Here is a 27,177-nt window from a genome sequence, read left to right as displayed (position 1 = left end):
TTGGAACAGTTTTCCAAGAAATCTGAGGGTTTGACAATCATGTCTCCCAGTACACATTCAAAATTCAGTTTGCAGGTCAGTGCCATTTCAACATGCATACTGTGAAAATAAACTTCTAAATAGACTGTAGTTCTCTAGGAGGTCGCTGTTGTCTCAGGACCAAAATAAATTTAGATATCACTGGGCTGCTGCCCTATGTCTCCAACCCTGAAAAGCCTAGCAGCAGCTTAATGCCAAGTCTGCTCACGCCTTTTCCCCACGGTGTGGACTATTGGTCACGTTGACTGTACCAAACCTTAGTTTGACTCCAGACATTAATATCTCTAGGGGTTAGTAAAGTCCTTCCCACCTTGATCTGGTCAAAGAAGCTGGATGTATACATTCAGAGGAAAACAACAGAGCATACTAACCATCTGAACGCTGACTTCCAAGGACTGTAACAATATGGCTTTCATATTATGCAGTGAAGATTTCTGAGTACAGAGCCAAAGCAAATCCTTAAGGTTAGCATAAAGGTAAGAAGGGGACTGAATCTTTTAAAATGTTTTTTTAAATGTTTCTTCAGTCAAGAGTAGATGAATCTATAGAGAAGCTAAATACTGTAAGAGTTGGAGCTATTCAACAATACTACGGAATCGATGCACCAGAAATGACTGGAAAAATACAAATACACATTTTTTTTTGCTAACCACCAGAACCCTGAAGCAATTCAAAGACAAAAAACAAAGCAACAGCTGGTATAATGTAAGGCAAATGCACTGTGTTCTTGACCACTAAAACAGCAAGATGCAAAACACTGCTGAAGATTATCATACTTAACATACCTTCTAGTCACACACAAGGTATGGAATGAAAAAAAGAAAGGTAAACGTAATCTGCATGTTCGGGAAAACTTTCTTTAAGTATGATCTTATTAAGCTGTAGAAATGACTCCTGGGGGAGCAACTGAAATGAGATCAGGTAAAATCAAGAGTAAAAGGAATAAGGAAAACAAAGACTTCTTATCAACTTAAAAAAAAAAAAAAAAAAAAAAAAAGCAACAGAATTATGTAACTGGATGTTGGTATTTCATTATTATAGATGCAAGCCATTTTGCAAGAGCAGCTTTATGCTCCTTTATGTAATTCATACCCTCCTGCCCCACTCCCCACCAATCAGGTGAAATCCAAAAACATGCATCCACTGAAATAAATTCTGCCAGTGAAACATGCTTGACCCAAGGATATATCACTGTGACAACTGATATTGTTACAGTACATCAGACAAACTGTTTAGAAACAGGTGATGTCCAGAATGGACCCATTTGAGATTTTCATTGATGGAAACCTCTGCACATACCTAGCACAGGTCAAAATGAAATAGAGAAAGGAGATCTCAGTATGGTTCAGAGCAGCCCTGCATGGTCTCACTAGCATTCTCATAGCAAGTCCTGAACTACAACAAGCATGTTACAAGGTTTCTCAGTAAAGGCCAGAACTATACAGACTAACAGCAGCAGCTCCCCTTATAACTGGCTGTTAATTAACAGTAGTTTGCATTTCCAAAAATTAAAAAAGAAAAATAGGGAAAAAAAAAAGGAGGGTGTGGGAGGGTGACTTATGGCAGTGGTTCCAGGAATAAATAACCTGCATTCCTGGGGAAAGTTACTGTACTATCCTGGAAATAACCACCAAAGCACAGTCTCATCTGCATAACTACCACCCTGTTATAGTATGCACCAAACCAGTGACAGAAGTCTTCCTACACACATTTCATTCTGCACATACGGTAGCTTGATCGCTGTGAGCAGATTTCTACTTCCACTTCTAAGCACTGAAGTAACCTCTTCATTCCCTAACAGCAGGGTGTTTTAAAAGTCAAATTCAAAAATAAATATTAATATGTTCTCCTTGTAAAAGCATTTTTTTTGATTGGTAAGTACTGACATAATATTCGTGTCCTTTCAAAATCAGATTGCTGAGAAAAAAGTTTAAATTATAGATCACTGTCTGTTTTGTGTGGCACAAACATGCTGCACTGTATAGACAGGTAAACGAGAAGGACACAGCATAGCTGCAAAAGAATTACCTTCAGATCTTAGGAAAGCAACAGCCAAGAAGACACTCAACACTATACATATTCTTAAATATGTTTATTAAACAATTTTATTCTTGAACTAATAGTTAAGAATATATGTGTTAAAAATAAATTTGACTTACCAGCTTAGGCTATCCAAGGCAAAATATGCACAAGTTGGTGGTAATTGTCCAGTATCTTCATTTAATGAATCACGTTGGCTTTGCTGTCTCTGCTGGTTCAGCCTCTGGGCAGAATGAGTAAACCTCTTCCTTATACTGCATGAATGATCAGAAATGAAAAGATTATTGCTAGCAACTGGTATTAGTAGCAATTACTGAAGTACAAGATGCCTGACAAGCTCTCAGAGCAAAATAGTATTTAAAGCAAATAGTGTTGTATCACAGGTAAAATATCTGGAATATTTGGTGCCTTAACTCTATACTGTTTTACCTCTGCAGCTATAGGAATGACTAATATCTAAAGCTCTTGCCTCCGTAGTCAAAGATGCCATGACTTCTATATGCTTTTAGCTTGTTGCATCTGTTAAAATTGATCAGCAGCACAGCATGCAAGTAGAACAAATAATTACTGCCAGAGTAAACAAAACTGCAATTGTAATTAATTTGCCATAAAGTATGATCAAAAAGGCATTAACGCAGCCATCTTAAAGCAGTTAGTTTTATGTTAAATCAATAAAAGGAAAAGAAGAATCACAGTCCTACAGTCTGTCCAGTAATGCATGTTGCATGTGATGTATTGTTTCTTCTTTCTTCAAGCAAGCTACCACTACAGCTGTCTGCAATCATAGCAACAAAAGCAGCAACCATATCCATAGCTATGGGACATCTGCAAGATCATTTGAAAGCTCCCAGCCTGAGCAAGTTATGCTTAAAAAAAAGATTGCTAAATGAATATTTTTTTTTTTTTTTACTGATGCCTACATTTCAGCTAAAAGAGATCCTGTAAAATTAATGTATCTGTGTTAACACCTTCCAAAACAATAGAATGGTGATATTTCAAAATACTTTTTTTTTTTTTTTTTTTTTTTTTTTACAATTGGGCAAAAAATACTAACACTGGATCCCACAGAAACCCACAAAGATGTTAAAAAGTCAGAATATGGAATTTCACACAGCCTCAGAATTCCAAAAATAATAAAATAATGTAAGTGATGAACAAAAGTAAACAACTATCTAGAAAACCATTAACCTCCCTGGACAGTCCACTGGGTTCATGTAACTGGAACACTTCTGGTTATTATCTGGCAGCAGAAAAAAAATGACATTCTCATTACTGGGTCTGTCATAGCCATCTACAGAAGAGTGTTTTTTTGTTTGGTTGGTTGGTTTGGTTTGGTTTTTAATTGGTTATGTTTCAGTCCAAGTACCTGCACATTTTGCTGCACCTTTTTCAAGGTGCTATGAAAATATGCTCCTTGCAACATTACTTTTCCTATGTAGTGACAATCACAAGCTCGACGTGTACAGGATTCCCTCTTTTGTCCTGTTTCTGAGGATCATTAGTCAGCAGTCTGCAGGACAGCTGACTGAGCTTACTGCTCCCTGTCAACAGGAGAAAGATTGGAAATCTTTCAAAACCCCTGAATGCCCCTTTAGCAGTGGGATATTACATGGAGAAAAAAAAAATGCTGAAAATCTGAAGTGTCTAAGCATAAGTAAAATTAGTTAAACAAAAGCATAGAAACTCCATTTTCAGTGCTGTCCTGAACAGGGATGCTTCTTCTGAGTCAAAATCTCCAACAGCAGTTTTTGGGCTGCATCAACCCGTTTATGGAACTCTCTCATGAGGGAATTCTCACTGTCCAGCTGTTTCCACTAGAAAAAGCTAGTTTGTTTACTAGAACTAATCTATTCTTAAACACTCTCTAGCAACTTCTCATTGTGTGTCAATACTCCCCCTTCTCTCTTTTGCTTCCTCCTTTCAGCTTGGAGGAAAGTAGAACTTCTGTGCTTGCCTTTTGCTTAGCACTTCCTATGGCTACCCAAGCACTGCTCAGTGGAACACTGGAATACAATAGTGGAATACAAGATGTTTTTTTGCCCAAGCAAGATCTTTAAAAGATATTTTGTTTATATCAAGTAAGCATTATCATTAATCTTCCTGTCATATAGATTTAAGTTCATTGTTAAAGCATTCAAAAGCCAGAAGACAAAAAGCAACACTCAGGAAGGTAAGAGAGTTAACGGTAAGTTTACCAAATGATAAAACAAAAAATTGTTACTAAAAGAGATAGCTGAATGTATCCAAGTCCTAGACACACCTACGTGTAGTTCTGGAAATGGAAAAGACTCAAAGATTTCCAGAAAACAACCCCCTGCATTTCTGATAAAACACATGTAAGCGGACCTGTTAGTCCGATCTTGTACAGAAACCTGCACATTCATGGCCTTTGATGACTCCAGGAGATGATTCAGCTGTCAACTATTTATTGTTTCACTTGCCTATATATCATACTTAATTAGTTGAACAGAAAATTTGGTTTGCTGTACTAAAATTACTTATTTAAACAACCTTTTGTGACAAATCTTCATATTTGATCACTCTAAAAGTTTACCTACCTGTAGCACACACCATGAGCTGATTCCAGAGGCTATTATTTTTACTATCCCCAAGGCTGCATATTATTATTATGAAGATGCTAGTTTAGCAATACATTTCATTTGAAGAAACCATGCAAACTGGCTGATTAACCAGCACATTTACCAAAACACTTACCCTATATTAATCTCAGCTTTATATACAGCAGATATTTTTGGCAGCTAAGCAGCACATTTTACTGGCCATTAACTCCATTTAGCAAACTGATAGTTTCTTCTGGAGACAGGTAACATTTCTGGAATGAGGGAGGCTGTTTTCACGTGGAGGGTGATAAACTCGCAGACTGTTCTGTACAGTCACAGGGTGGCTGGGAGACATTCATTTTCATTTCGTCAATCAATAGGTGGCAGTATTCACCCAGTTCTTCAAAAGCCATGGAGCAGCAGCCACGCACAGGTATCATTACTACACTGTCCCTAGCAAACACTGTCCAACACTTAATTGCAGATGGTAGGTCAGCAGCACGCACATTCTCCCTATACAGAATCTAACAGCCCTCTTTTATATCTCCTTGTGTTTCCACTCCATGTGAAAAACATGGAGTGAAAAACACTCAGTAGGCCAGTGGAGTCCAGAAATGGATTTTGAAGTTTGGACCTGAGAAATACTCAGACATTTGGAATTTTAAATCTTCACATGGAGCTTGACTTAACTTCCAGTCGGTCGATGGCAAAACTCATCATTTTTGGAGACAAAGCTGTATTTTAGGCTGTTAATAGTCCCCCGAGAAGAGCTAACGCTCCTCAAACATCTAGCCTGGCTTCCCATGCACTGCTGCAGCTGCGATCAGGCAATGCAGCCCAGCAGATCACCAGCCTGGGAAGAAGGTTCTCTGGCCTCCCTCCTAAAGCAGCATGGGCAGGCCAACTGTGCTCTCTCATTTCAGAAATCTGTGACTAAGAAAGTGGCTAAAGTAGTCCCTGAAACCAAATATTGTGGTTTCTTTGTGTTCCCCCCCTCCCTGACCCCCACACAGCCAAAAGCATATTGTGGGAAGGGGAAAGCCCTACCCCACTGTCAGGCCAGTAAATCTTGCTCTGCTCCCTCACTTCTTCTTTCTTGCAAAGTTTCATATGTACAAAAACTACTGTAGTAAATTCCAACTCCAGTTTTGGCAATATCTGCCCCTCTGGCTCTGTGTTTACCTATCATCTTTCACACATACTCTTTGGCCAATTTGTTAATTCTCTGTCCTATTCCCTGGTTTCTTGTGTTTCCTCAAGGACATTGATCTGAGTCTTACTGTTTCCCTAGTTCCTTTAGCCAGTGTTCTTGATCCAAATCCATAGCAAATAACCTATTATCCACAGAGACACAGAAGTATTCAGTATTTTCATAAAAAAAGACACATATTTCCCAGTTCATCAGTCATAGATGTGATCAAACTCAAGAAATTCTGAAATTGTGAGTGAAGAAAAATAATTGTGTTTGGACTAACTCTAGAAAATTTCCCAATGAAATAATTTTTCCCAAGTGTTTTGAAATATTTGAGACACCCGTGATGTAAGCGACTAAAAGAAACTGAGCTTGGCAGCCCCAGCTCCTCCAGGCTGCCTGCCTTAGCCATGGTTCCTGGTCTCGAGTCCTCTCAACCCACCTTGGATTGCAGCACAGCCGGGCTCTGCTGCAGGGCTGAAGCTGGCAGAGCCACCAGTGTCTGAGGCGCGCAGATTCCCAGTTCCACAGGAAGGGTTGTGGAGGCCAGGAGGTCTCTGGCTTCGGGGCAGCCTACATGACAGCAGTGCCTTGGAGCCGCGGACCCTGGCTGCTTATATTTCAGAGTACTGTTCCAGATGAACTAGCAAGAAACAAGAACTGCTTGGTTAGAATTCTTTAAAGATGGCGTGGCTTTTTGTTGGTGGTGTGGTTTTTTTCTTCCCCTAGTCTCTTCAAATGGAAAATTCCTGAGACACTTTAATCCATGGCTGCAGAGGAGCAGAATCAGGCCTGAAGCTACAAAACACTACTTAGTCAATTGGGATCATTTGGAGTGTAAGTTAAGGTAAACAAAGATACATTAGCATAAAAAGTTCATCAGATCCTTAAAGATGTTACTGTTTGAAAGTAGGAACCTAAGAGCAGCTGTTGTTGTCCTGAGTGATCCACACACAGAGCAGAGCTGCCCACTAACAGGGCTTGGAGGAGATGCTGCCCGCTGGGAGAACCGGCACAGGCCAAAGTGCCCTTTGCTACTGGCTCCGGCAATTGCTCTCTGTATTAGGAAAACCTGAACCTGCACAAACACATCCATCTTCAGAAAGCTTATAAAAGTACATGCAGGCCATTAGACCTAGCTGAAGATACTGCTGCTCCTCGGAAATAAATTACCCAGCTGAATACTGGGGAAATAATGAAGTTGTCAGCAACAACAGCGCAATTGTGGTGTTTCGTCAGCTTCATGTTGATTATGGTATCTAGTCAGACACTCCATATAGAGATAATTTATGCCATGTATTGTTTGGCCATGACTACTCCCAGCTGCACTGCATTTAATCCAAGTTATAGCAGAACATTTTACAAACAGAAATTAACAAGCTTTTCATAGCTGGCAATTTCTAGATTAGGAATGAATAAAGAAAAAGTAGGATTTACCAAAATTGAGCATAGAACAAAGCTGCACAGAGGCAGACACGTGATTCCAGAAAAACACTATAAAGTTTCATACTCCAAAGAACAGAATAATTTTAGGCTTTTACACAGTCACTAGAAATACCAAAATGTACTTAAAATATATATAGACAGGTCTCTTTATAACTTTTGTATGATTACAATACTTAGTGATTTAATTACTAATATAAAGCTTACTCTGAAGATAAATCTTCTTCAAAGCTTGATGCATTGGAGCATTTATTATAAAGCTAAACACTATGCACTTGACACACAGTGACACTAAAGAAGTGCCATTATTTTTCATGCTGAGCAAAGAAACAACTTCGATAACAGAAGAACAATTTCCTACTATTCTGTGAACCCCAAACATTGTTTATTGCACTAAATGGATGAAGAGCAGCTTGTGTGTCCTGATAAAAGCACAAATCTGTTTAGGGGCAATGATCTCTAACAAATATTTTACAGTGATAAAATCAGGCATTTCAAAACAACAATAAAGCACCATTTCAGAAAAGCTTTGACACTGAGGATGAGGAGAAGGAGCAGGGGGGTTATTTTCAAAGCCTAACATTTACCTGGGGAGAATAATCTTTCTAGATCCTGATAGAGACAGACTATTCCAGATAACAATTCAACCCAAAAGCCTATTTCTCTGCATTACTGGAGAAAGAACCACAAGGAGATCTGTCTCACTAGACCAGCTTTTATGAATACTCCCATGGGCCATCTGTAATAGAGAAACATTACACTTGCTGGCTGTGAGAGTTTTGCACAGGCTGGAATTCATACTGCAATCATTTGGTCTGATGTGACTGTTCATTTACATTTCAGTTAGAATGAAAATAACTCCAAGGAGTTCCAAACCAGTGTCTCACAGGAGCAATACAAAAACCTAAACAGAATAGAAATGATTGCTGTGAAGTAACTCCAGGCTTCCCAGTACAATTCTATTTCACATTGAGTTGAAAAGCACATTTAAAACATTCATGTTTGCTGAACATTTATGCTAGCTTTCAAATCATGAAGATTTGAGGTTTACTACAGAGGCAATTTACATGCACATAAAAGAGTATTTGTTAAACACTTCTTAGAATTTACAGAGAAAAAGACATATGATTATGTTTACTTTACACGGGGTACGAGGCACAGCAAAATCTGTGCAAAGCTCAAAATACATGACTGTTCTTTCCTGAAATCCAACAGTTCAATAAAAGTAAAATAAAAATGCAGGAAACGCATCCAAATCTTTCCTGTATAGAATTTAGGAGATCTGTAACATTATGCCAAAAATCATTACTTTTTTATTGCAGTGGTGGCTTTTAAAATATGTAGCAGTTAGAATAGCAGTTCATGAAAATATCCTCTCATCACTTTCCTTAAGACCTAAAGCTGATGAATATGTTTCCTTTCAATTATTTATGTCAACCTCTCAGTAAGCAATAAACATTATTACTAGTCCTCACTTCGCTGCCACTTGAATCAAATCTCTACCATCTCAAACCAGAAGAGAAAGTGATCATTGCTCTCTAACAACCACAGACTACTTGGATGGATTTGCTCTGCAGCTTCTCTTTCATTCCTTCATCTTCCTCATGTCCTGACTAATGCAGTCTTCAAAACCAAACATAAGAAATGAATCTGAAATAAATTCCTACTTTTCACCTTTCATGGCAGGTTGCAGCAAGTCATTACTCTGTTTTCTAGAAGGTCAAAGAGAATCTGATTCAGACCATAAGACTCTTGGTTTTATTTCCCATGTTCTCAGTCATCCTTAAATGAGAAAGAACAGTGCTGGCTAATGTCGGGGCAGAAGGTGCTTACAACACAACAGCGCTCTGGGTGGTACAAGTGGCATAGCCTGCTCTGTCCCACTCTGAGCTGGTTCAGTCCCCTGCTGAGCCACGTTTCAAAGTACCTTTGTTCTTCAACTTGTAGTGAAATGTGTTAGTCCTAGAGCGCAGAGACATTGGTTGGGAAAGCCTTCATGATACGAAGCTCACTTACCCTGCAAGTTTACTGCACCAAGAATGTTTTGTTAGTTACACGTTCACTTCCATCTCAGGTACATGGAGCAAGTAGAAAAGAACATTAGAAACTGACTTCAGAAAGTATGGAAAACCTAACAAGCTGCTATAAATAACTACTGCCTGTATTTTATTTTATATAAATGAAGTACTTAGAAAGTGCTTGTACATCACCATCCAGATATTAAGTTAGTTGGAGTTGTCACAGAAGACAGATGGGGAGAATAATTTGCTGTTGTGTTAAAGGATTGAATATTGATTCAAAAACAAGGACTTGTGGTCCAGTGAAACAACATTCTCTGCAGCTAGAAGTGCTAATCTGACTTCAGCTGAATTGAGTTAATAAATATTTGCAAAAGCAGGCAGCTTAGCTGGCTTAATTATGAAAACACTTGCTTTTCACCTTTAGGAATTCATTTCCTCCAGGGTCAGAGTTTGGTGGTCTTACAGCTATCACACAAACTTCTATACAATTTGGAATGATTAATGACCTCTGTTCCGAAAAATTATGAGGTGCTATAAGGAAAAATTAAGTGAATGCACACAATGTGAAAACTCTCATTGAGTACATTTTCTCTGCATTATTTTATTTTTATAAAACCAGGAACATGTTCTGTGTATGTGCACTTCATGGATAACATGTATATGAGTAACTTACAAGCCTGCACAGAGATAATATCTTATATGGCAATGTAGTCAGGCTCTCCTATGGGCAGATACCTGAGTCCTAGTGAAATATTAGATGTCAGACAAGAGAATTCTGCATTTCACAAAATGCAGATCTTTTTGAATGATGGCAGCTGAGAATATAATTCATCTCTCTGAAGATACTGTTCTGGGTCAACTGTTACCCTGGGCCTCTGTTCACACTTCTAAACAGGCAATGATGCAACAGACTCCACACAACAGCCAGTGCTGCTGCTCGGCCAACAAGAGACCTACAGATTTGAAAAGAGAATTTTTCTTTGTGATTAGTTTGTCTTGTACTAAAATAATTTGAGGAATATTGGCAAGTATACCTGTCCTGTGCAGAAAGTGCTCATTTTTCCTCTTTTAGTGATATGTTGTTTAGCTCCTAAAAGATGTCCACAGTCATGTGTTATGACACTATTAACCAAAACCAATTCTATGCTGATGACCGTCTGTTAATTTAAGAGTTGGTAGCTTTTTAGGTAGGTACCAACAGCTTTTTAGGTAGAACTGTTTTGCTAAGAGAAGAAAGGAAGTCATGAAGATTGATGAACAAGAGGAAGGTTCAAGAAGCCATATAGTTATATTGCATTAATACCAGAAAATGTGGTCATTTTTCCAGCTTTATCTCTGAGTTTTTTCCAATTTATCTGTAAACAGTTGATATCTATAAACAGTTGAATGATTTTAGTATATAGCATCCTGTCCAGTAGGCTTTTGGGAACAGTAAGGAAAATAATACAACTGGTTACTTCTAGCTGGAATAATTTATACAGCCCTCATGAAAAATGAGTCCAGGCTTTAAAGTGAAATGAATCATCTCTAAATGCAGTTCCATGGCTCCAAGCAGTATGCTCTTTGTTCTGTAATATGGGCTCATATTTGCTAATAAATATCAAGCACCCCTCTATGTCAATGCCTTTTGAGATATCTACTAAAGATCTGAGTGGTTTGGAAATTACCTTAGATCTCTGATGTTAGGTTTGGATAGTGGGAATCTCTCATTAGGGTACAGATATGAAACATCACTGCATATGAGATGAATCTACTCTTTTCAACTTTAAAATCAACTATTAAAACAGCTAATCACAACAGAAACACTGCTCCTATCAAACTTCGGCAGTACTGAGCTACTGCTGTTCGGTGTTGTCAATCAGTTGTCAAAACGTAGAAGAAAGCTGCTCCTAAGTTCAGATAATATTTCCAATTATGCGCCTGGTGCCTATTTAGATGACAGTGTAAGAATTAAATGCCACTCACATACCAGAAATAGATTTGAAATGTGAAGTTAAATATAAATGAGAGATCACAAATATGCAAGAAAATTAAATAGTTAGGACTGCAGTGGTAAGTTCTGAATTTGCAGTAAAGATTGCCTGAAAGATACTGTTCTGTGAATCCAAGCTACAGAGCAGAGTCAACTCCTTTGACTTTCTTTGGTCTGCCAATCCAAAGAGGCATCCAAACTGTATTTCCAAGCAAATAATAAATGAAAAATAAATGACTTCTCATAGATAACTAATGAACTTTCCTCAAAAAGCAATGCAGAAAATAATTGATCTTTAGATCCATACATTCTGTTCTCCTGTTCAGGAGAGGAATTTACCATAATGAAAATTACTATATCAACACCATCAATACCTGCCTACTCGGAAGAGCTAAAATGAGGGGAAAAAGTTAAATATATACCATGAGCTGCAGAGCAACTGGATTTCCCCAAGTAAAACTACCACCTCAATAATTTTCTGTAAATAACACTTGAGAAAGCTGCAAATAATTTCCAAATAAAAAGAAAGTTAAAATTCACCCAAGTGTTTACTTCAAATTATATCACCAACTAATTATCATCTACTGTTTTTCAATATGGAATAATTAATACAACTGAAGAGCATACACAGATGGATGAGAAAATTAAACTTATGAGTGAAATATGAAAGTCAGTGAAGTCAGAGTAATTAGAAAGGAATTTTATTCCATCAGTTCCATATAAAAAATATGAACTCATTTTCACCTCTGGCTCTAAGATGACAACACAGCCTGCTAACATATAAGTTGACATATTTCTAATAACATGGGATTTTACACTTATTAATAAAGGAACAAATGGAAACAAAAAGCCTTTCTTTAGAATTAACAGTCATGATTGAGAAGGTCAAAAATTGGCATTTGCATTATCCATGTGGTTTTGGAAAAAAATAACGCTATATTAAGATTAAACGATGCAAAAAAAAATCTTCCAGAAACCTCAGTTATGGACAAATGAAGACCAAACACGGATCAGAAATCACGATCCAAAGCTACTGACCACCATTAACTGCAATAGCATTTGAGCCAATCAACTGTTTCAAGAGTGAGTTTTAATTGGTTTAATTATTTTGCTGGACCACACATAAGATATGTGGAAGCCTTCTTACCTAGCAGTGGAACATTTTGCAACTTGTTCCTATTACTCACAGCTCATCTCTCTATGTTCTTTTATTGGCATCTTTCATGAAATTCAGACACCGAAGCTACAAGCTTCTTTAACTTCCATTGATATCATCTTAGCAACAATAAGCAGCTGTCAGGGAATCAAAATGTACAGCATCCACCTATTACTGCTTCAGAAAGGGATTTATTTAATATTGAAGCACAGTTGGTATAAAAGTTGCAGATGTGAGGAAATCAAGGAGGAAAATTATATTGCATCTATGGTATCATTCCAAGATCCAGACCTAGACGGAAAGACAAGATAATTCAGCACCAAAGGACAATACTTCAATAGAGAAAGGATAGATTAAAGCAAGACTAAGATGGGTAAATGTCATTTTAATGATGGAAAAGTCCCATGCCTTTCAGGTTGCTATACTTTTAGATAACTCTTACTAGTTCAAATGGATACAATTTCTGTTAGTACAAGAAATCTATCCACAGTTTTGCTTTTGCAAGTCCCAGCAGACATACGTCTGAATCATTCAATGTGAAAACCTTAAAAGAAGTGGTCCAGGATGCATCAACATTTCTTTATAGAACGGGTTTGTGACAGTGTCCAAGAAAGCAGAAAGTTACATGGAACTTCTAATAACTTGTGAGCATACTTCCTCAATTACAACAGCATTTTGTAAACAGCTGAAAAAAAATAGGACATGCTCCCCATCGTCATATTCTGTTACAAAAGAAATAGCAACTTGCTTTTGCTAAAGCCAAATAAAGTACCATTACACAGACTTTATGTAACAATGAAAGCAACACTGACATATTCTATCTTGAAAGTATCAACAAAGAACATAGGATCTCCACAATACATGCACATAAAGCATTTTGTCTCACTCATTTAGCTGAAGTATTACCCTCAAAAATATAAATCATACCCTTTTACTGAAAAGATAGACAAAATTTTCAGTAGCTTTTGAGTAATGAAAGAATATAACAAATTGAGAAACCTGTTCAATCTGCAGTTTTACAATGCAATTCAGCAACTGTTTATAGCAGCCTAAAGATGCCCCAGATACTACCTGTCTAGCTGTAAGGTAATAGCAGACTCATCTTTTTTTTTTAAAACTGCAGACTGTCTAAGGGAAATATTCAGATAATTGTTAGATTGTTACATTCTTAGAAAATCAGGATCTTTGTTTTCTCTTGGCTTTGGTGGTCACCTTCACTGCGACAAGCCTGGAAAATACAGATCTTCAGAGAGTGGAGGTAAATGGTTCTGCCAGCTCTTCCTTTTATTTATGCTTTGTACTGAAAGATCAGAAGCATGGTGCATTCAGTAAGCATTCTCAGAATCTTCAATTCATGCAAGCAATTATTCAGAAAACAAAGCTGACTCTTACACAGAAAAATGTTCTTCTGTCAATTTGCAACAAGCTAGTTAAAGCAAAGCAATTTAATAAAAACATAATATACATAGAAAAATTTATTGCAGTGATGAAATTGCTTTCTCGTGTTTGGAATTACATGAAAGCATTATCTTAAAAAAGGAAAACATGAAGTCTTTCACACTAACGCTCTACAATAAAAAGTAATAATTCAGAGGACTGGCAAAAAAGTACTGTGGAATGACAGCTCTGATGAAAATGCATAGTGTTGGTTAATATCTTGTTAACTTTGCTGCTGCAGGAATGAACTCTTCCTGATCACCATCTAGATTAAAACATCCATTTTTATTGACTTAACTATATTAAGTCATAAACATAAACCACGACATTAATTTTATAAGCATTGGAACATTTCTCTCACAACAGAAAAGACAAACTACTCTCTTACATCTACTCTTCAGCCTCTAAATGGAAAGGGAAAAGATTGATCAGATGAACATAAGAGCCACATTCATGATAAAATATACAAAATTATCAGCAGAAAGATGCTACATATTCATGGTGTCCTCAAGTAACCTTCTGTAAATCTGTGTGGTATATTGTTACTTCAAAGATTAGGCAACTGAACATATTTTTGCTCCAATAACAGGTTTTCATGCAATTCCACACAAGTTGGCTAGATTTTTAATATTTGATTGCAGTTATTAGCAGATGCTACTTTAAGATTCTGAAGCAGCTGAAATTATTTCCATTCTAGGAAATAAAGCTAGAAGAATGAATCTTGCTTCAAACTACATTTTACACTTTTATGTCCTTAGCGCTTGTTTAAGTTAAGATTCTTACAGGGGAACCTAAAACTTCTATAAATTATTGTGAAATTTAGACAGACAAATGTCACTTTCCCTTTGGTCATTCTAGAGTTAGGAGGCAGGAATGTGAAAAGGGAAAAAGGCAGCAGAAAGGATTTCTCAGAAGGGTTTCCTATTTGTGATACATGCAGGGAGTTACCTTGGGAGGTAGGAAAAACTAGGCAGATGAGTGAGGCCTTTCACAGATTGCAAGATGAGTGGCAAAGGCTCTAACAAAATACATTTGCTGCTTCTTAACATAGATACATATTTCTTTAAGTGGCCTCAAGTGTGTGATAGCAAGCCACAGGCCCGCAAGTAGGCACAATACAAAAAAAAAAAAAAAAAAAAAAAAGGAAGGGAGTTGCACATGTTGAGGCTAACCAATTTGAAAGGCTAAGTTTTATTAAAGCACTTATACAGCCATTAAACCTCATGTTCCTTCACCTCAGCCACTTTCCTGGAGACAGCAGGGAGAAACTGTTCTTTGAGTTCCCTGGTGAATGAGACTTGTTAGTCTTTTTAAAAATTATTACTCTGGTTTTGCCCACCCACTTGCAACTTCACCCATAATAATCCCACTTACTCCAACTACTGGTAGGTAAATTAAAACCACATTTTTGGTATGCATACACAAACGCACCAATCTGCTTCGTAGAGCAATCATCTTTGTGCATCATAAAGGCACAGACTGCTTTGTGACAGCCCCATGGTGTTCTACCATTTAATATGGGCGTTTTTAACCTGTTGTCAAGATTTCTGTGTCACGTAGCACATGGCATTAACATCATTATGCCACACAGCTGCTCTTCAGCATCAGGATCGATGTTCCTGATGAACAGGTGAAAGTGTCATGCAGAATGCAGTGATTTCCAAGCACACGTGTGACACTACAGCTCAAAGCACTGCCATACTGGGTATCTCCTAGAGCCAGGTGCAATGCCAGGTGAATTTATGGTAGAAGTCTTTCCACTGAATTTAACACTAACCTACATGCCAACTCATTCAGGCCTCAAGAAAGCAGTAACTTCATTCAGCACCAGAGCTACAACTGGATTAATAACAATTTGTTTTTAAAGTTGTTGAGGAACACTGATTTACATCTTACATGAACTCAAAGTTCTTCTCTGAGACAACAAGCAATTATTTAAAGACAAGTGGAGCGGTTCTGACAGATTGGATTGACTCTATAGTGCTATAACTAGATCATTAACTTAGTAAGGGAAATTCATTTCATCTTCTCAGTGCAAATCTGCAGCCCGTGAGTTTTTAATTACTCCTTGTTCTACTTCTTTCAGAGAAGTGTAAATATGGATGGGAAGATCACAAATTCAGTGTGCAATTATCAAAACTTCTGGCTATTTTCACATTCTTCTTTAGTCAGAAATTCTACCCTAAGCCTGAGAAAATTACCGGTGTTGATACTCTATTTTGAGAAAAAAGCTTCAACTTTTGTAAAGATCTTTCTAGAGGAAAATGTATATTAAGAATCTCTGCTTAGCTCTTCTGTAGGGTGGCTGTGAATGCACCATATTGACTGCCCTGTGCCAGCTGAAAGACAATCTCAGATGAGAAACAGAGAAGTCTGAAATAGAGAAAAACGCTGCTGAAATCTTTACACTTTTAAGATACAAGTGACAAAGACTTACATATCCTAAATAATGATCAACAAGCATAATACTCTCATCGCTCTTCTTGGGAATCCAATGGAAGATGAATAAACCCCGAAGGCTGTTGCAGGAACTCCTGCCATACCATATGAGAAAGCTTTCTTTTACCCTGGTAACAGACAAACAAGTTGTATGCATTTAGAAAATTTTCCAGTATATCCAGTTACATGCATTTTTTTAAACCATTCAGTTACTTAATTACCAGGCTCAACAAGGAAAACTGTCATTTAGAGAAATAATTTAAAATCAGTTAAATTTGTCAGTTTCCTTGTTCCTTTTCCCACAATGGTCCTAACTTATGAGTTAGGACCCTCCTCTCTTCAGATCATTCTTTAAGTCCTCTCATCAGGATTTCAAAGTTAGATGATCAAATGTGCAGAGAGACACCTAATTTCTCACCGGCACTTCTGAAAGATCCTGACTAGGTCCACAGTGAACACTTTTCTTTCTATCCCCCTGCCCCCGTCCTTTTTCTGGCCTTTGATCTTTAGAAAGCACAAATGCCATTACAGTGAATAAAGTCATAGCCCACAGAGTCAATCCCCTGCTATTTACTTCTTCTCCCTGCCCCCCCATCACAGCCAAGACTCCAGCACGACCAAGCTAGTTAAGTTGGGCTAAGATACAGCAGCAGGTATCATCAGCACTGTGACAAATGAGAATCTGTGTCAGGGGAGACTGTTTAAACAAACAGTTGGATGCTTGGGAACGCAGACAGAAGACCTAAGATCTTGCTCTTTTTTCTTTTTCTTTCTCCCTCCGTCTTCAAAACAGAAGATTAAGTTTGCTGTGAACATGAGCTGATGAAAAGAATTCAAATAGCGCTTTGAATAGTGCCACTGGGAGTGTCACAGGAGAATTACAAATTGCTGCTGGAGACACCAGTCTCCCTTTACAGAAAGTTAACATAAAAGTACACATATCTTCTTTCTATAAGGTACTAACTTGTAAATTAACCTTTAATGGAGTATAAATGATGTCCTGAAAGAACTGCTTATGCAGCTATATTTATGATCTAGAAAATTGCAAATATTTACAAGATTATAGGTGTTAATGGTCTGTCAAAAATGTTTGTATATTGTACATACATTAAACCTCAGTTTAAGACCACCCTGCTATAAAGACCACCCCATTTCTTGTCCCATATAGAATTTCACTTTGATTCCATATATTCCATCCCTTATAACGAGGCTAGGCCCCAGCACACACCCAAAGCACTCTAGACAAGGAACTCCTCCTCCATGGGATCCACTTATTTCAGTCTCAACTCCAGATACTTTGCACAGCTCACAGCTAAATATTATCATTGCTGTTCACTTTTGGTAAGAGAGCTGGAGAACATCCTAAGTTGCTCCTATGCTCGTGGCACACTCCAAAGGCCCAGCACCACTGGAGGGAACACTCTGAGGCAGGCTTAGGAGAAGCAAACTGCACTTTGCTGTGCGTGCCACAAGGCACATCGCCACCCTCCAACGTCACTGCCTTAGTTTCCCCAGCCTGATCCGAGCCAGTCACACTTTTTAATGAATCTTCTTTAGTACCACAGTTTCCTCCTCTGTATTTACTGTTCAAACATAGGTCATCAATAAAAAAAACAGATAAACCGAATCCCACCGCCTGGCCTCTCTTAAGACCTCTGCTTCCAAGGGCTACTGCTGCTGTCTACACAGCAGGTGGACCAAGCAAGGCCTTTCATCTCGCTGGTAGAGCAAGCCCCTTTCCCTGACCCAGCACTTCTACAGCAGCCCCCTATTCCCCACAGCTCTCTCCCAGCTAAGCTGCTTGTTGTTCTTTTATCTCACCACCTGGGTGCAGCTAATTAATCACATGTGGGGCTACACACCCAGCTCCTTAATACAATATTCTCTCCCCGTGGCTCAATAAAATTCAAACTTTGCATTTTCTACATTCAGGTCCTAGGTCTGAGCTTTCTTTTTCCACTAAGTTCACTATTTAAACTGTGATTTGCCTTACAACCATTTTAAATGAGGTGAAATAAAAAGAAATTTTAACCTTTTGACTTAACAGTAAAATCTGTATTTGTTTCTGATTTAATTTTCTTTAGTAAACAATTATAAATACGTCATCTCCAAATACAACTTTATTATAGCATTAATAATTTCAATAAAAGGTCTTTAAAGTATTTGTTTGCTATTCAAAGTGAAAGACAAAATTGTCCTCTAATCTGTAACAGTTTCTGTTCTTGGCAACTGAGTACCTTTCTGTGTCAGAAATCTGATAAGAGAGCCACATTTCTGAACTTAAATTTCTCTTTCTGCAAACATTTTCAAATGAAACAGCTGGAATTTGTCAACTGTGATAGTGAGGCTTCAGAAAGATTTAAGTTTGAATTTTGAAAAAGAAAAAAGTTTTTGTCTTTTTTTTTTTTTTTGAAATGCGTATAACTGAAACTAGGTTCTTCCTCAAAAAATATATAATATATTTTCATGTACTTTCTTAAGAAACATCAGTATATTCAGGCATAAATATAGCTAGGGAAAATGAATATTTTAGGAACAAATACTTGGGGGTCTGCCCAGCTTTTATTACAACAGATTATTTTGTTTTGTAATTTATCATTTGTTGCATGTTTTCTTGCTCAATGACTGAAAAAAGTTCTCCTTTAGGGTAAAAAAAATCAAAGGGAAACTTGATAAAGCTCTGTCCCCACTGACCTCATGCACATTTTTATTGATATCAAATTGCTGATATATTTTTGCCATGCCATTTTCATTTTTATACTTGCTAGGTCAGATCTTCAACTGAGGTAAACTGGCATAGATCTAATGATTTCAATGAAGCTACGTGAGCTGAAGATCTGGCATCAATTATTGGGGATTTCCTGATATCCAGTAAGATAGTGTAAAAGCATTTTCTCTCTTAACTTTGAAACAGAACAATCCGTAAGGTAACTATTGAGGTATGTCTTAAGTGAACTGCTATTACGAAAACATTAACTTCTAAGACCGTACACAGATCTTCAAATTATCTAATTATTTTTATCCCATAATCCTTATCAAGAAAATAATAAGGATTCTTTAGTAGATCAATGAGACCATTTGCTGCACACAAACAATGTACAGGGTCATTCATCTTCTAACACATATTTCCCATGTAAAGCAAAGGCTGTATAAAGTCAGCATTTATAATTCTGATTATAGAACAAGCAAACCCTCCACACCGTCACAAGGCTGGGTACCTGAATTGCAAGTCCTCTAATGCTAGCTCTCAAGGTCAAAGACAAAACTCCAAGATCTGCTTGACTGAATATCTGAGACAGCTCTTCATTTTCTCTGACTATCAGAGCACTGTGCTATAAATTTCTAAGAATATAGTTAGGTTTCTTGCTGCTGATAGTCATACTGGAAGAGTGTTTTCCAACTGATAGATGGAAACATCTTGATTTACCATATTTATTTGTGACTTATTTATATTATTATGATTTTGTTCCAGAATTTTTATTTAGAAGCTCCAGCTTTGGTATCTTCCTTCCTGATTCTTATCCAAGGAGCAATCATGGATTTTGAATCAGTTTTTAGATGATTTCAACAGCAGTTAAATATCTTTGTGGATCTGAGCATTCATGTTCCTGCATTTAAGTTTTTCCCCATGTAAAATAAGAATAAACAATCCTTCTTTCACTCTCTGTGTCCATGTTCAGACTGTAAATTCTTTAGGGCAAGAATTCTGTTAATAAATGCTGGTTTAGTGCCTACTACAATGGGTATCTGCTCACAGTAGGGTACTACTATACTACTACTACTACTAAAAAAAAAAGTAAATATTACTGACAGTAAAAATACAGCTCATCGACTAAAGGTGCATGAAAAGAATTTTGTCCTGTAGGACATCAAAGTTCTTAAAAATTCATGTCAAGTATTGCCATCTGAACTAAATTAGTTTTGTAGAACTAAGATTTCATGGCAAATAAAAATAGTATATCATCTTAATAAAAGCATCATGTGCAAAGGGAAAATAAAAGCAAGCAAGATATAATTTTATAGTACTTCCACAGTTCTTCTTACTCTGAACTGAAATTCAAAACTACCAAAAGAAGCAGCCATCAGCAGCCACATAATCAATCTGCTGCAAAGCTGGTGCTGGTCTCCAACTCATTTGATACAAAGGACAGTGGAAACAATAGGAAAGTTTGCAGGAGTGTTGTAAATAACTCTAATGCTTTGAATTGCAAAGGGTAAGCAGCCTACCAAAAGTATTTATCAAAGTCAGATTGGAGGAAAGAAACATCACCAAACAGAATAGTGCAAGCCAGATGCTTGGAGATTAAATGGGGTCAAAAATGCAACCCTAATTTTCATAACATCCTCATAAAAATTCACAGAAAACTGCTTTCTGAACCTGTTATAGAAGATATTTTTTGAAAGCTAAAGTGAAGCTGCAGGGTGAGATTCTACCAAATAAGATCAGAATTACAGAGGAAGAGGAAAACAACCTGCTCATTAAATAAAACTAACAACATGAAAACCAATACAGAACAATGGCTAGAAGTAGTTGACAGTTATGTCTAGACTTGTGAGACCAGATTTACATCTTTCAATTTGCACTTGCATTGAAGGTTCAGATCAGAGTCAGATCTTTAACCCCTTCAATGAAGGAACTGGAATTATTGCATACAAGGGAACCAACATACTTGACTTTTGTGAACTCTTCTGACTTGCCCCTAAAAAAGGCTTTTCTAATATTTGCAGTTCCTTTCAACTCTATGTCACTCCCTCTTTATTACTGCACACCATCTGCTGAGCAAACTGAAATCACATAATTGAAAATCAACATTATAGCGATTAAAATGAACGTTATTTTTAGAAGTTACTTAGAAGCATAAAAAATGTTTAGCTGTATTGATGATTTTAATCTCTTTTGTCTTTGACAGTTCAAATTTCAAAGAAAGTTCTTATAAAATATTTAATTTTTAATCTGTTACACAATGGGTTGGGAAAAAAAAAGATTTTTCCATCTGACTTTCAAATTTAGAAATATTAGACCAACATGCTCTTGAAATTCTCTGAGACCTTCCAGTTTGGGGTAGTTTTTATCTACATCAGACAATAAGATTCAATTAAAAACCCGTTATTCATCTCTAAGAATTCTTATGGCATTCAGATGAGCTGTTGTTTGCGTTAACCTAGAATTTTGAAGCAAGTGCAATTACTTTTTTTCCTGTAGAACTAACAATAGAAGATGTCACTATTCTTATTTTCTCACTGGGACTGTTGACTGTACAATTCAAAACACAGAAAACATGGTCACCTGAATTTTATCAACGAGAACTCCCAATCAGTCAGGCTAGTAGTGCACAACACTCAATTTCCATGGGAATTTCTAGAGGTAGAAGCATCGGTAGGATGTTGTAGGATATTTGGCAAGACTGCACTTGCACTGCTGATAACCTGTATTATCATGATATTAAATCATAACTGAGAAAGTAAAGAGGGGTGTAATAGATAAGGAATTGAGAGGAGGATGTAAGAAGGAGATTGGATCAGACTCAGCATATAGATACTGTATTTCTTCGTCAGCCTTCAGTAATGAGGTTCTTCAGCTTCTTTAATATGAACACGGATATAAAGGCTAGGCATAATACACTAACACTGCTCTTTTTTTGTATAGAAAGCCCAAGTCCATTGAATATTATGGAAGATGTCCCAGGTTTTTTCTATGGAGTACAGACTGCAAAACAGAGGATTTTATTTTCCAGGACAAAATAAGATGGAGTATCCTCACATGCACTGCCAAGATACCAGAAGGCTGAAAAAAGTAAATCAAGGACATATTATTCAGTATCTCTTAAATATAAGGAGTGCTAAGGCACACTAGAGATAAATGGAAACATATTTTTAAAGTCCTTATCACGCAATTTAGCTGCCATTCAAATACTCAGGAAAAAGCCATCTGAGATTTTCACTTACCACTACCAGTTCCTGTGCCAGCAGAACTAGGACAATGCCCAAAGCAGTGACAGGCATTTAATTTCCAGGCTTTGATACTGCAAAACAATGCAGCAATGAGAAATGAAAACTTAACAAATTGGTTGACAATTTTCTTTTAGATTCTTCCCTTTCATTTCTGCCATTCCAATTTACCTCCTGCTGACTTGCAAAAGAAACAGAGTATAATTAATTTGCTTTAGTGGACAGTGGAGGAACACAGAATGCAAATATGGGAACCATAGCTCTGGCATATTTTGGCTGACAGTTTAAACTGTAATTATTATCTGCCAACCATTTGCACAAAAGTATAATTTTTAATGCAAATGAATTCTTGGAAGAGCAGACAATGAAGTTTTAAGCAATGAATATAAGATAACCACATCTGAACATACTGTCTACACTCTTTTTGTAAACATAAATTTGAATAAATTGATATGTTGATAGGACATGAAGTATAAATAAACCATGCATAGGAGTGAATACAATGTAATTTCTATCAAATATTAAAATATCTCCCATGATTATAAGATCATCTTTCTAGTTCTAAGGAAATTCAGAAACAAATTCTGTATTTCAGAAAAAAAGTCACTTTGCCATAAAAATGCAATTGAAGCACAAGTAGCAAGCCTAAATATTCAAAGCTGCTATGACCGTAAAGCATGGCTGTTTAGTGCTTCCGCAGCCCAAGGATGAGTCTATACTTACAGCTGCCACGCACAAATACGATCTGTGTATCACACAAACATTGTCTAACACTTCTGTAAGTCATCAGACCTAGAGCACATGTGCTGCATAGACTGTTCATGATCACATTGCCCAGTCTGATGTATTTGATTAATGCACATGCTTGAAGTTACTCTACGACACATGTACATAAAGGCTGTAGCACCACAAGAACCTTCTCGGAACACAGAGATGATCTGAGGTGTTTCTACTCTCCCTCACCTCCACCTCCCTCCACAGAGCAACCATTCAGTGTCCTGTGTCCTGCCACACCAACTGTTTGTGACTGCAGCTGTTTCAGCTAAACATAAGACATAGCCTTCCCAGGTTCCTGTAAGCCCAGATTGAAATACTTACACATGTGCTGTGCAACACCTGCACAGCTAGCTCAACACCTTGAAAACATCATGTCAGACCTGCTGTATGGGATACAATTGCTGTGCACATGGGGAAAAGAGCAAATCTGCGTGTGCAAGGAAAAAATACACAGAACTTGTGGAGCAGGTCAGATGCTTCCTGAAAGACCTGACTTACTGAGTGAGTGTGGCAGGAATTGAAAGCACATGTGTAGTGGGGCAGGTCTGTCCAAAACTTCCGGAAAGTGTCAGCTCTATTGCAGGCAGACAGCAACTGTGCAGTGCATGCACTCTTACTCTAACATTTCTTGAAAGAGCCATCTTACTGCATCAGATATTGCAGCACAGGATGCAGACACTGATGCTCCAGTTGGCTTGCTATGTTACCAGAAATCCTGGGTAAATGAATATCTCAAAATTTTCATAGATAAAATTTTTATTCAGAAAGAAGAAAATCTGGAGGTGTGTTATGCCATATTTCTTCTTCAGTAAACTCTGGTATGAAGAATTGTGTCCTGACTGAAATCCTTTAGTCACCATAACAACCGTAATATTAAAACAGCTGTAACCAGTCTGACACATGACCATTGTATAGGAAGCTAAAAATTCACCTACAGGAACTGAGAGATGTATGCATGTGTACAACAGGACAATATTTCCTGTAACTGTGGGATGCTTCACCTCTCTTTCCTACACTCACTGCAGCATAAATGAAGTAATCTAACTCCTCCTCCTTTCACTACAGCCTTGTACCGTTGCATGCTTGATGCAGAACAATGAGACTGACTTTCTCCTTTTACAAAAACACCCCATCTTATTGGAAGAGGAAGGGGGTTTTCCAGGGAAAAGAGTCCTCAGAGATTATGATTTAAGCTTAAAAGCTAGTAAAAGGAATTATTTATTCACCTCAAAACTAAAAGAGCCTGAAAAGAGGTTTCTTTTCACAATTATCCATAAATCTAAAAGCTTGGCTGCAGAAACCACTAGTCTATCTTCCATCCCACATGCCACCCCTCTGTCTGTGAAGCAACTAGAAATGCAACTTTAAATCTATTATACATATATGGGAAACAAAGAGATGACAAACTTGTTATTTGTGCCAAACTCTTTTTTCTTAATGTGCTATTTTGATGTTAAAATGCAATGGAATGGTGCTCTCTGCAGATATAACTAGAAAGCTGATCTAGGCTTGCTCTGTAATTTGCTATACCTGCACATTTATCTTCCTTACTTAAAACTTTGGTGGTGCTTATTGTCATAACCAGGTAGGTGGGCTCAGGTTTCAAGCAGTGGTTGAGCTTAAGAAATAACTAAGCACACAGATGGAGAAGCAGCGTGGAATACTGGATAACACACTGGGTTTTGGAGTGAGGAGACTTCGTTTCTATTCTTGTTATATGACCGTGACCAAGTCGCTTCCTGTTTCTCTGACCCCTTCCACCCTCATCCATCATCTGTCTGCACAGCAAGCTTGCTTTCTTACTTGCCATACCTAATAAAATAGGGCCTCTAGGTGATCCTGTAACACAAATAATATCCATACAATACTTCTTGCCTGTGTTTATTACAACATGTTCCCTCTACGCTTATGATTCTAGAGATGGCAACGTATAGCCATCAAACCTCCAGAATACATTATTATCATAATTCCCAGGGGCAGAACGTTCTTACAAATAAGTGAACCATTAATGATGCCACGGGCTTTTTGCTTCATCTGTAGTATCTAAAACTTCTAGGACACACCAGATGCAAAGATATTTTCAAGAATCAGTTAATGTATTTTATCTTATTTAAGTGTGTGTAAAAGTTGGTTTCTGACAATTTATCAGACTACAGCATCTGGCTACTACATTTTATATATTTTTAAACCCACAATTTAATATGCCATAAGCATGAATCTTCTTTTTCAAGTAGGCTTTGATTTTTATAGAAAAGGCCATCAGGACTTACTTGAGCGTTTAATTTGCTCAAACAATTTGTTTCCTTTCTGAACAATGCGAAAAGGGAACAGAACTTATGCTCAAAGTAAAATGAATAAAGACTGAGCTGAAATTTTTATTACTGCCTAAGAAATCTGAACAATAAGAAAAGTGGAGAAAAGATTATGAAAGAGAAATAGAGCTTTTTCACCATTATCTGAAGACCAAAAATACAACTTTTATTACACACACCCAGAGCTATCAGCTGCCATACAGTCGTTTCTGAGCTACATGCCAGCTCTGATCAAACATGCATGCTCTGATCAGCATGGACAACAGCTGGCAAATGTAACGCACACTCCCTGGTTAAAGTTCATGTCATCGGCAGAATAAAATGCATAGCGCTAAACCCTAAAATGTGTTTAGCATTCTGGTCTTAACCCTGGAAAGAATTAAGCTCACAATTTTCCTTAACCCCTCAGAAGTCTAGGCAGATCCATTGAAAACAATGAGACCACGTAAATATAAAAACTAAGTGCCAGCTCAGGTAGACTGCTGGATCGTGACCAACACACTTTGCAGATCCAACCACTAATTCACGTCCTTGTTTTCAGTTGCATGCCCTTAGATCACCGTGCTGCGTACAGCGCCTGCTACAGCAATCTGCAGGTAACTGCCACAGCATTACTTCTGTGAAGGGTAAATCATGTCGCCACAAAACATTCACGGAACAGGGGTTAGACCTCACTTAGTAGTAGCAAGACCACGTTTGGTTTATATCTCATATTTTATAAAACAAATGTATATTTCCATATATAACATATTTATATAACAAATATGCAACTTTAATAAGATTCCAATATGTTAAATCATATTAAACAATTTATAAAATAAACGTAAATAAATGATACAAACCTAAACCTGACCTAATGACAGATCTATGCTGAGCAATAAGGAGATTATACCCCTTAAATATCCCCAAGTACATAGACTGTAATAAATAATCATTAACCATCCATCTTTCAGATGGAATATATGCAATAATGTAAATTGTGAGACAAGATCGTTTTTTACATCAGGAGATGTCTGTGCACTGCCATGTTTGTGACAGGGTTTCTTGGGGAGAGCTCTCTGGCTGTAGGTCTGCCCCGTCCATGAGTCTGACACATCCTCAAAGCATCAAAGTCACTATGGATGTGCTGGTGAGCTGGTGATCTGCGTAAGTACAGTAACTTTCCTCCAGGGCTTTGAATGTTCAGGAATCCTGGGAAAAAAGTTCAAACTCTGTTCATTCTTCTTCAATTAATTCCCAAGTGAAATTAAGTCAGACTCATGGGTAAATTCCTAGTTTCACATGCTACCCATCATGCCTAATGTTTTCTGTTTGGATAAATACATTATACATCTTACTAATCTCATAACTGATTCTTTTTATTTTTCTTTTAAGTATAATTTATCCTAAAATTTACTACTTAATACCCCATTTAAGCAAATGTCACGACTGGAAAGCTCATAACAAAATCTCTTTTTAAACATGGCCTCTTCAGAACATACAGACTATTTTACATGTTTGCATTTAAGAAGTAGAAAATAAAGCTCAGCACAGCCATTTAATGGGAACAATCTTAAGGCTTGTCCGCACAGGAAGTTAAGCTAAATTAGCTGAAAGGTGTGAATTTAAAGTGCATTACGCTAAAGTGAACTACGGTCACTTTAATTCTGAATGAGAACATTCACACCAAGCCTTAATGCACTTTAACTAATATACTTTAAAATCATATCTTTAGTTAATTTGTCTGAACTTCCTGTGCAAACAACTCCTCTCTAGCACTTACTGAGAGCCACAATATGGATTGATGTGGGTACATTTATAAATATGCCTATTAACCTTAAACTCCAAGTCAATAAAATT

General features: G+C 37.3%; 1 protein-coding gene across 1 annotated transcript in view; it reads right to left on the bottom strand.

The window, feature by feature from the left end:
- The window catches only part of ANKFN1 (ankyrin repeat and fibronectin type III domain containing 1), a 126,833-nt gene that overhangs the window by 62,840 nt on the left and 36,816 nt on the right, over positions 1 to 27,177 (bottom strand). The window contains exon 4 of the mRNA XM_035342578.1: positions 2,199 to 2,333. The gene's annotated coding sequence lies outside the window, so the exon portion shown is untranslated. The remainder of the gene's footprint in view (positions 1 to 2,198; positions 2,334 to 27,177) is intronic.

Source organism: Oxyura jamaicensis, chromosome 18 (genome assembly GCF_011077185.1).
Source record: "Oxyura jamaicensis isolate SHBP4307 breed ruddy duck chromosome 18, BPBGC_Ojam_1.0, whole genome shotgun sequence".
Lineage (NCBI taxonomy): Eukaryota > Metazoa > Chordata > Aves > Anseriformes > Anatidae > Oxyura > Oxyura jamaicensis.
The sequence above is the reverse complement of the archived record's forward strand: the minus strand, read 5'-3'. Positions and strand labels throughout refer to the sequence as shown.